Source organism: Pinus tabuliformis, chromosome 3_2, assembly GCF_031772625.1.
Source record: "Pinus tabuliformis cultivar Carrire ecotype Pingquan chromosome 3_2, CPIR1, whole genome shotgun sequence".
Classification (NCBI taxonomy): domain Eukaryota; kingdom Viridiplantae; phylum Streptophyta; class Pinopsida; order Pinales; family Pinaceae; genus Pinus; species Pinus tabuliformis.
Window position 1 is genome coordinate 131,789,690 of NC_142302.1, and position 10,546 is coordinate 131,800,235.

Consider the following 10,546-nt stretch of genomic DNA (forward strand, 5'->3'; position numbering starts at 1 on the left):
AACCTTACAACTTCTCAGTCTCGTCTTCCGACTAGTTATCAAAAGCTTTCCCCTGATCCTCCACTAGTTGACCAAGTGATTGATCAGAATTCATCTCTAGTCAATCCCACTCTCTTTGAATGTGAATCCCATGAGCCCATTCCTGACCAGCCATTGGTTGAGAAAATGCTTGACTCGATTCCACCTTCAGTTGATCGTATCTTTCCCATAGAGAGTGAACTTCATACCACTATGGTTCTCCTTGTTTCTTCAAATTCCAATGAATTGGGGGGCAATCCTCCCGTTCCCATGGTACTGGGTGGTGGTCTTCCCGTTCCCATAATGCAAGGGAGCAGTTCTCCCATTCCCACGACACCCCCACCAAGTAGTATGGTCACTTCCTTTGATGGGAGTCGACTTACAGGATATTGTCTTCCTCCTTATGTGCCCTTCCAGATCATAGCACAGGCTTATAATATACCTGTACCTGGCACAATCATAAATGAAGGCACGTTGGTTAGTATTTTGTCCCCAACTACTTAGCAAGATTTAGGTTCTCCACAAATTGTGCATGTTACCCAAAATATGTTAGCTTTTAACAGAGGAACTAGTCAAACGTTATGGATCCTTCCTAAGTTTCCTATTACTTTGGGAGGAAATATCGTCTATATGATGTGATGGTTGTCCAACGCCCTTTGAATTTTAGTTTACTCCTTGGTCATGACTATGTTTATGTCATGGGACCACTTTTCTATTCTCTCTTTTTTGTCATATGTTTCCGGCATGAAGGAAGAATTGTAGCCATTGATCAACTTTCATTTGTTGGTCCTAATTTAACTCCCAATCAACCATCTTCCCTAAATGGACCTTGTATGCAAGTGGTATCACCTCCGCCACAGGTTAATTATGTGGCCACATGTTCCATGCATGTGTTTACAGATGATCTTGTCAGTGATATAGTGTATCATGTATTGGGGGCATTGGAGCCTAATATTTCCATTATATCCCTTGACATGTATCCATTCCAAAGCATTGTTCTCCCATCTAATGAGTACATCTTGGAATCCATGACCTCTTATGATCCATAATCAAGGTTCTCGGAGCAGATTTCCTTGTCTTGTGTCAAGCTCCTTAAAAAATTAAACAAGGTGTTGAAGCAGAGTTCATTGTCTTGTATCAAGCTCCTTAAAAAATGAAACAAGGTGTTGGAGCATAGTTCCTTTTCTTATGTCAAGCTCCTTAAAAAATGAATCAAGGTTCTCAGAGTAGATTTCCTCATCTTGTGTCAAGCTCCTTAAAAAATGAAACAAGGTGTCAGAGCAGAGTTCCTTGTCTTGTGTCAAACTCCTTAAAAAATGAATGAAGGTTCCCAAAGCAGAGTTCCTTTACTTGTGTCAAGCTCGTTAAAAAATGAAACAAGGTGTCATGAGAATGGTTCTTTTCATGTGTCAAGCTCATTAAAAATTAAACAAATCCCCTTCCAATTTGAGTCTTTTATTAGATATCGTAAATTCCCAGCCGAGTCTTTCACTTGATCTCTTAAATGAACCTTCATTCCATCCACCTTTTAATACCCAGTAGTCAATTTAGGTGAATGAAATGAAGCTTGGGGGGCATGTACCTCGAATTGAGTCATTATGCTTGGGGCATGCAAACCTATCTCAAGCATAGTTTTTCTTTGTTTCAAGGTTGTGAAAAATGAAACCAATCTCAAGCATAGTTTGTCTTGGTTTCAATATTGTGTAAAAATTAAACCAAATCCAAGCATAGTTTGTCTTTGTTTCATGCTTGTGTAAAAAAGAAACCAAATCCAAGCATATTTTTTTCTCATTTTTCAATCTTGTGTAAAAATGAAACCAAACCATCTTCAAATAATCTCAAGCATAGTTTGTCTCCGTTTCAAGCTTGTGTAAAAATGAAACCATTCCCACTTTACCTCTCGTGATTGCCATTTTTATTAGCATGTTTTTACTAGATGACCCTTGGTTTTTTCATTCCATCGTCACCATATCCTTAGCCAAGTCATACACTTTCACTTGGTTATTTTACCCTTGCCTGAGGAACATCTGCGATGAGTTGTCTTATTAGCCAGCCTCTTGACCTTTACATGTTTTAAGCAATTCCATCATGACCAGAACCAGTTACTACCCCTTTACACCACTCATTCCTCGAGGAGGAGTTCTCTTTCAGCACTTTTCAGACTCTCAAAATATGAAAAGATTGTCGAGCACTTGTCTTTTCGAACTCGTTATAGTAAATGAAAAGACGTATACTCAATATAAGTTTAACCCTTTTTCGGACTGAGATAGACTAGCTACAAAAAAGGAATGCCTTAGGCGAACATGGCTAAGAGGTTCTCTTGAGTATTGTTTTCTACCTTTTCGGACTTAAGAGACTATCTACAAAAAGGGACATCTCGATTTTTCTTTTTGACTCATTTTTCAAACTCTCTAAACATGAAAAATACATCGAGTTACCCCTCTGTCGGACTCGTAAAAATGAAACGACGAAGGACTTGTTACCATGACGATATCGAGCTACTCCTTCCTAGGGCTCGTTAAAAATACTAGGATGGATACATCTAAAAGATGAACTTATATGATAGGAATATGGTATCCTCTTCAAGCTTGAGATTAAAAAAATAAAATAAAGAGGTACTCACTAGAAATAGTGGGGAAAAATGGAAGGAAATAGATATCCTATATTTTGTATGAAAGACAGCATGTAGCTCTTGAACATGACACTTATTTGTATCTCATGTCAGATTTCTATTATCCTCACTTCGTCACTTGCCTTACTAGGTTTGGGGAATCCAATTGCCTCTCATTTGACTATATCCTACTGTCACCATGACCTCTAATCCTATTTTGAGTCAAATGGTACCAAATTCTGGAGTCGTGTCGCCGATATGTTCAAGAGAAGTCAAATCTGCAAATTTAAACCACTTATACCCTCTTTGACTTTTTCTACAACAATCATGAATCACTCTTTCCAACTTTGCAAAATCCTATGTTTCGTGTTAATGATGTGGGAAACATTATGGCCCTCTTTCAATGGATCACTTCTTGTCGACTCCAGCTCGTTATCCAGGAAGATGATATATGAACTCCCTTTTAGTACCTTGGATCTTGCATTCCTCAATGGTAGGTTCTTCGCATTGGAAAATAGTTTCACATCACTAGCCTTCGATTGAATGATTATGTGAGTTCCCGACTTCAGATTCATTTTTCACACTCGTGGATTATGTTGTTGAACCTTGAGAGCCATCATCATCATTGGTGGTTTCTCTCGTGCCTGTTAATGATTTACATCATTCATCAGAAATCAGGTGGTTTCTACCATGTTCGACTCTGACACATCTATTCACATGGTAGGATTTGTACTTTCATTGGATCAAGACAGAGATGAAGACGTTGGGTTTCATTTGATAAATCCAGGCTGCATGGAGTTATTAAGTATTCATTATTATAAACGTGATCCGTTCAATATGGATGGCTGCATCCATGTCGTGGATCCATGCATTGTTAGATGCTTACACTTTAAGCATAGTTACATCAAAGATGGAAAATATATTATATTATGTGTGATTTGCAGGTCTCCTGATGGTGATTCTCTAAGTCCTTGCCTTTGCTTGTAAAGCATTTCAGCAATCACTTCTCGTTATGAATTCTTGCTTTAGGGGGAATATGTTATACAATATTTTGTCACACTCTGAGTCTCATATCCTGAAGTGTTGCACTTTGCGTCATCAATGTTGCAAGTGTCGCAAAGTGATAAAAGTTGCCGCAAACAATGTGTTCACCATGAAACATGTTTGGAACATCCCTAAAGAAAAGGAAGAAAACTTGCCTTGAAAGCATTCTAAATAGCTTGTCAAAAACCTTATTTTGCAAGCCCAGCGCTACTTTTATCAAGCAAATCAACGCTGGTAACCTCTATAATTACACATGTATAGCGCTACTAGCGACATTTTTACTAGGAAAATCTACGATGGTCCTCTTCAGTCAATTTTTCCCAAAACGAAGGAGAAGATTCTCTTACTAGAAAGCTTGAGAACAATGATGTAATTTCAATTGAATGAAGAGTGGATCGATACCTCCCATTCCTAGCCCTAGATCCTACTTCCATGGATCTCTCCCTTGAGATGTGGAAGTCCTCCCTCTTTTCATGGATCCTCGACTCCCTCTCCTTCCCTATAAATGAATTGCCAACCATCCACTAATGGTTGGTTGTTGGTTGGTTGTTGCCATCCTAGTGCTGAATTGTGCCCAAAGGTTGCCCATTTGCAAAGGATAAAAGGTGTTTGAAGGCTAAGGCTTGGACTTGGAATATCATTTGAAAGAGGCTTCCAACATCAAGGCTTCATCGGTTGTAACGCTCCCTTTTTCATCTATTAATAATACAATATATGCTTTCTTTCCATAAAAGTTCCAATTATTGGCCATTTATTATAATGCTCCTTGATCTATTACATAATTTGTATTAGAAAATGTAATGCTTTGCATAGTTTTGTTTTCACCACTTGATCTCTCTTGCAGGCACTCATATACATTAGCAAAGAGGAGATCGCGAGCTTGGAAGCCTAAGAATCAAGGTCGACATCAAGGGTATTAACATCAGAGAGATGTAGGAGCTATATCCTCCTTTGTGTTTTCTAGTATGAATTAGGAAAGATTGCATGTAGTTGTCTTCTGTAGTTGCTAGATCCTCCAATAGGACTAGAGGGATTGTTTTTGTCCACAGAAAGGATTTCCTTCACAACAAAATGGTGACTCCACTGGGGAGTACATAACCCTTCAAACCTCCTTTTGTTTTAGGTCTCTTTTGATAATTTTGGCCAACCACTTAGTGATCCATAACTTTGATTGATTGTGGATCCACATTTTGTGTGGTGTGTGTTTTAGAGTGTCAAATATAGGTCTCTGCTCAACTTTTTTTTTCCTAAGTTTTGCTCGTCGAGCACATTGTTTCTGCAAAACAGAGTGTTGTCAGCATGGATTTTAACCATTACAGTCACGCTCGAGACCCTGTCAACGATGATTTTGACCATTACAATGGTGTTGGTCCGAAAAATGAGATTTTTTAGTGTTTTTTACAGAAGACCTGGAATGTCTTGATATCTAAATTCATTCTCGTACTCTGTGTGTATAGAATTTTGACTTATTGTTGTTAGATTCTTTGTGGTTTGCAAAAGTTTGTCCCATGTTTAAGTAGTGAAAATGAACTTTGGTTGAATCTTTAGTTCTTTGGGTAATCGAATTTACTGTTTTGTTGCTTGCATGTGTTACTGATTTGTTGTCTGATAAGCATTTTTAGTTCTTTTGGAAACCAGAAAGAAATTTCATTTGCATTTTTTAAGCCTTCATCTCAAAATTGATCATTACTTCTGGAAATTGCATTAGATTACATTGCACTAGAAAGTTGTTTTTGAGATTGTCATTGAGCATAAATTGCATTGCTTGGTATTGAAAGCTAATAAGTGCATCCTCATTCATTTGAAAAGAAAAAATTCATGTAGGTGAACTTTAGTGAAGTAAAAAATAATTTAATTTTTGTTCGTTGCATTGGAATTGTGGAATTGAAAGATCTAGTTAGGAAGCTATTGTTGGTTGCATATTGGATTATTGCATCAATGTTTATGCTTCTTCCCTACACTAAATAGCTTTCATTGAAATGAAAGAATCATTTTTTCATATTAGTTGCATTGTAGGTGTGTTCAGGTGACATCAATTTTTGAGCCTTGAAACCAAAATATAATTCAAGGTCAACTTCAAAATTCATCTCAATTAACCTAAGGAGAATTTGGAACATTAATGCAAAGATCTAGAGGTCTATGTTAGAGATGTGTTTCGGTGTCGTTAAACGTAGGAGTTGTCATTGCTTACTAGTGTTGCATCCCGGGGGTGAAATCTTGTTCCACGTTCGTAAGTGTATAGGATCATTCTCCACGTACCTTCAGGTATATCGGATGGTGCTCCGTGCATGAAAAGTATAAAGGGACAATCTCATTGAAAAGTTACCCATTAGAGAACACTACTACTGACTTCTCTCCCACGTACTGTCGAGTATATTTCAAGAGTTCCCTATAGGTTGCTATCCATCCATAGGTAACTGAGTCCATCGCCTTGTATATCGTGATACACCGAACACAACATTTGGGGAGATTGGTTGTCATACGTTAAGTCCTTGGTTCACCAAGGTGTATATTGCAATTCACGATGACTTGGTAAACCCTTTTTCCTAGTTACCCTCTTTTTTATTTATTTTTTGTTAATTTCTAAAATTAATTAATTGACCGCAGAACAACATCCTCCCCGTGGAATAGCTCTTTAGTGGATATTAAGTTTAGACTAATGGCAATAGTTCCTGGGTATAACAATCAAGGAAACCCCTCTGACTGGAATCCTGGTCCTTTTCCTTCTTTGGGAATGTTGGTGCTCTTTATATGGCAACATTGTCCCTTCCCAGATTTACCATTGGTTTTCTAATTTGGTTGTTTTCAACCTCTATGGTTCCCAATGTCCAAATTGCTTCTCAACCAAGTTCTCCTCCACCTGAACAACATCAACCTCATATTGATCCTAAAGTTGATCCCTTGCGTTCTTCACTTGTTGTTTCTTCATCCATTTCTCCCTCTTTTCCTGGTGAAAGTATTGATTCTAGTAACTAGGAAGTTAAGATGAAGAAGAAGAAGCAAAATAAGCAAGGGGCCAACCAAGCAACCATTGCTACAGATGCAGTTAATGTGGAGAAACCTTCCAATCAACCCCACAAAGTGAAATTCCCTTGCAGGTTATGTAACAGTGACCACCTTCTTAGAGATTGTACTGGTATTCCCAAGGTATTAGAAGTGTGGTCCACAAGCTCACATCAACCTTTGTCATCAACCTCTAGAGATCAGGCTGGTGATAAACCCTCAACTAGTGATAGCAAGGTCTATGGGAAAAAGGGTAAAGTCAAATTTCCATGTAGTTTGTGTGAAGGGAATCATCTTATCACTTTTATCCTTATATGGATGAAGCCTCAAAAGTGTTGGAAAACCTTACAACTTCTCAATCTCGTCTTCTAATTGGTTATCAAAATCTTTCCCCTAATCCTCCACAAGTTGACCAAATGATTGATCAAAATTCATCTCTAATCAATCCCACTCTCTCTGAATGTGAATCCCATGAGCATGTTCTTGACCAACCATTGGTTGAGAAAATGGTTGACTCAATTCCACCTTCATTTGAACGTACCTTTCCCGTAGAGAGTGAACTTCATACCACTAAGGTTCTCCTTGTTTCTTCATATTCCAATGAATTGGGGGGAAATCCTCCTGTTCCCATGGTATTGGGGGGTGATCCTCCCATTCCCATAAAGAAAGGGGGTAGTTATCCCATTCCCACGGCACCCCCCCCCCAAGTAGTATGGTCACTTCCCTTGATTAGAGTCGACTTACAAGATATCGTCTTCCTCCTTATGTTCCCTTCGAGATCATAATACAAGCTTATAATATACTCATACTTGGCACAATCATAGATGAAGGCGCATCGGTTAGTATTATATCCTCAACTTCTTGGTAAGCTTTAGGTTCTCCATAGCTTATGCACGTTACCTAGAATCAAGATTCCCGAAGCAAAGTTCCTTTACTTGTGTCAAGCTCGTTAAAAAATGAAACAAGGTGTCATGAGCATGGTTCTTTTCATGTGTCAACCTCGTTACAAAAAAAGAAACAAATCCCCTTCCAATTTGAGTCTTTGGTTAGATCTCTTAAATTCCCAGTCGAGTCTTTGATTAGTACCCATTAGTCTACTTAGGTGAATGAAATGAAGCTTGGGGGGAATGTACCTCGAATTGAGTCACTATGTTGGGGGCATGCAACTTATCTCAAACATATTTTTTCTTTGTTTCAAGCTTGTGTAAAAATGAAACGAATCTCAACTTTCAAGCATAGCTTATCTCTATTTCAAGCTTGTGTAAAAATGAAACCAAATCCAAGCATAGTTTGTCTCTGTTTCAAGCTTTTGTAAAAATGAAACCAAATCTAAGCATGGCTTTTTATCATGCTTCAAGCTTGTGTAAAAATGAAACCAAGCCATATTCATCTAATCTCAAGCATAGTTCGTCTTCGTTTCAAGTTTGTGTAAAAATGAAACCAAGCCATATTCATCTAATCTCAAGCACAGTTCGTCTTCGTTTCAAGTTTGTGTGAAAATGAAACCAATTTCAAGCATAGTTTTCCTATGTTTCAAGCTTATGTAAAACTTAAACCAATTTCAAGCATAGTTTCCCATGTTTCAAGCTTGTGTAAAAATGAAACCATTCCCACTTTACCTCTCTTGATTGCCATTTTTATGGGTCTGTTTTTGCTAGATGACCCTTGATTTTTCATTCCATTGTCACAATCTCTTTGGTCGATCATACAATTTCACTTGGTTATTTTACCCTTGCTTGAGGAACATCTGTGATGAGGGGTCTTATTAGCCAGCCTCTTGAACTTTACATGTTTTGAGTAGTTCCATCATGACCGAAACTAATTACTGTCCCTTTATACCACTCATTCCTCCAGGAGGAGTTCTCTTTCAGCGCTTTTAAAACTCTCAAAATATGAAAAGCTTTTCGAGCACTTGTCTTTACAAAAACATTAAAGTAAATGAAAATATGTCTACTCAGTATTAGTTTAACTCTTTTCCGGAATGAGATATACTAGCTACGAAAAAGGAATACCTTTGTCCAACATGGCTAAGAGGTTCTTTGAGTATTGTTTTCTACCTTTTCAGACTTAAGATACTATCTGCGAAAAGGGACATATGGAGTTTTCTTTTCGCCTATTTTTCAAACTCTCTAAACATGAAAAAGACATTGAGTTACCCCTCTCTCGGACTCATAAAATTGAAACGACGAAGGACTTGTCACCATGACGAGACCGAGCTACTCCTTTCTTGGGCTCGTTAAAAATACTAGGATTGATTCATCCAAAGGATGAACTTATACAACCAGCATATGGTATCCTCTTCAAGATATTTGACATTAAAAATAAAAAGGTACTCACTAGAAATAATGGGGAAACGAAAGGAAACATATATCCTATATTTTGTATGAAAGGCATCATGTCGCTCTTGAACTTGACACTTATCTGTATCTTGTGTCGGGTTTGGGTTATCCTCACTTTGTCACTTACCTTATTGGGTTTGGGGAATCCATTTGCTTCTTATTTGATTATATCCTACTGTCACTGTGACCTCTGATCCTATTTTGAGTCAAATGCTGCCAAATTTCAGAGTCGTGTCTCTAATATGTTCAAGAGAACTCCCACCTACAAATTCAAACCACTTATACCTTGTTTGACTTTTTCTGCAACAATCTTGAATCACTCTTGCCAACTTTGGGAAATATTATGTTTCATGTCAATGATGTGAGAAACATTATGGCCCTCCTTCGACGAAACACTTCCTGTCAACTCCAACTCATTATCCAGGAAGATTATATAGGAACTCCCTTTCAGTACCTTGGAGCTTACATGCATCACTAGCAGGTTCTTTGCATTCAATGATAGGTTCACATCACTGGCCTTCGATTGAATGATCTTCTAGTGTTCAACTTCAGATTCATTTTTCACACTCGTGGATTGTGTTGTTGTACCTTGAGAGCCATCGTCATCATTAGTGGTTTCTCTCATGGCTGTTAACAATTTACATCATTGACAGGTAATCAAGTGGTTTCTACCATGTTTGACTCCGACGCATCTATTCACATGGTTGGATTCATACTTTGGTTGGATCAAGATAAATATGAAGATCTTGGATTTCGTTTGATAAATCTAGGTTACATGGAGTTATTAAGTATTCATGATTGTAAACATGATCCTTTCTATACCGATGGATGTATCCAGGTTGTGGATCAGTGTATTGTTAAATGCTTACACTTTAAGCATACTTACATCAGAGATGTCAGATATATTGTATTATGTGTGATTTGCAGGTCTCCTAGTGGTGATTCTCTAAGTCCTTTCCTTTGTTTGTAAAGCATTTCAGCCATCACTTCCCGTTTTGACTTAATGCTTTAGGGGACATATATTACACAGTATTTTGTCGCACTCCCACTCTCGTATCTCGTAGCGTCACACTTTGTGTTGTGAATGTCGCAATTGTCGCAAAGTGATGAAGTTGTCACAAACAATGTATTCACCATGAAACATGTTTGGAATATTTATGAAGAAAAGGAAGAAAACTTGCCTTGAAAGCATTCTGAATAGCTTGTCAAAAACCTTGTTTTGCAAGCCCAATGCTACTTTTATCAGGAAAATCCGTGTTGGTAACCTCTGGCATTACACATGTATAGCAATGTCAACACTACTTTTACCAGGAAAATATGCACTAGTACTCTTCACGCAATTTTTCCCAAAAATGGAGGAGAAGTTTCTCTTACTAGATAGCTTGAGAACGATGATGTGGTTTCAGGTGAATGAAGATTGGAGCAAGACCTCCCATTCCTGGCCCTAGATCCTACTTACAAGGATATCTCCCTTGAGATGTGGAACTCCTCCCTCTTTTCATGGATCCTCGACTCCCTCTCCTTCCCTATA